Below are 1263 nucleotides of genomic sequence, written 5' to 3'. Positions count from 1 at the left end.
AGAGAGAGAGAGAGAGAGAGAGAGAGAGAGAGACAGACAGACAGACAGACAGACAGACAGACAGACAGACAGACAAACAGGCAGACAGAGAAAGAAAGGAAAGTGCTCGTTTGTATGCCATGCACGAATTTGCCAAAAATAAGTCCGAAGTGGCACAAGATAGCTGTTTTGTGGGGCACCGATAAGTTTATTTTTAGAACAACAGTCCACCCGCACGACAAGTCTGCTTGGTTTTCGAGGAATGATGATGTCTTTTTCTTCACCTGTGCACCGAGCTTGTCACGAGACAGATAATGATGTTGTAAAACGGAAATCAGATAACAGAAAAAAGTCGGATTTGCAAGGCTGTTTGCTGAACAGTGTCATATAGTGTAAAGCGCATAGAGCCTGCTGTTGAGCGGGGATATGCGCTATACAAAGGCTATTTATTATTATTATTATTTGAACGTAAATTTCGTTTAAGAAGCAATTCTCAAACACAGCCTAGTGTACACAATTCTCAGTTTTATAATTATGGATCAAAACTGAAATTAAAGAACAGAGAAATGTCGGATTTGCATTCACCAAGTGAATTTCTGAGTTACACTTCGATCTGGTCCAAGAGGCAAAGTTAAAAATGATGGTACTATTAATATGCAATGTACTCACGAAGCCCAGTTTTGTTATCTTTCATACTTATATTTAGTTTAATTTTAGTAGAGGTTTTACGGCGCTCGCAACTGCATAAGGTCATATGAGCGCCAAGGGGTGGATGTCAACAGAGAAGTCCTTACAGGGAGTCAGACTTACTCTGCTCACCTCTCTAGCTTCAATAGCACAACGTCTGCTTCGACTATCAAAGCACCCCGGAAATAGCGGGTCACAAGAGTGTGACAAGCATACAAAAGAAGTAGAGGAAAATGACGGCAGAAAGTATTAGGAAAGAAAAAGCAGCAGTTCCCTGTTGTAGTACAGGCACAGTTATGAGCATGACATTGTTGGATCAGCCCATTTACAATTTTACTGTGCATTAGAACGAGAAATGCCCCCCCCCCCTTTTTGGGAATAGCCTAAAGACACTTCAGTCAGTGGCACCGTCCCGGGGATGATACATATTATATTAGCACAGGTCAGTTTCTCTATGGATATCAACATTCAACAGTGACAATAATACATCATGTAATCACGGCCGGCAACATTCAACAGTGACAATAATACATCATGTAATCACGGCCGGCAACATTCAACAGTGACAATAATACATCATGTAATCACGGCCGGCAA

Source organism: Aplysia californica, unplaced genomic scaffold (assembly GCF_000002075.1).
Source record: "Aplysia californica isolate F4 #8 unplaced genomic scaffold, AplCal3.0 scaffold00103, whole genome shotgun sequence".
NCBI classification, from domain to species: Eukaryota; Metazoa; Mollusca; class Gastropoda; order Aplysiida; family Aplysiidae; genus Aplysia; species Aplysia californica.
This window is presented reverse-complemented; position numbering follows the sequence as displayed.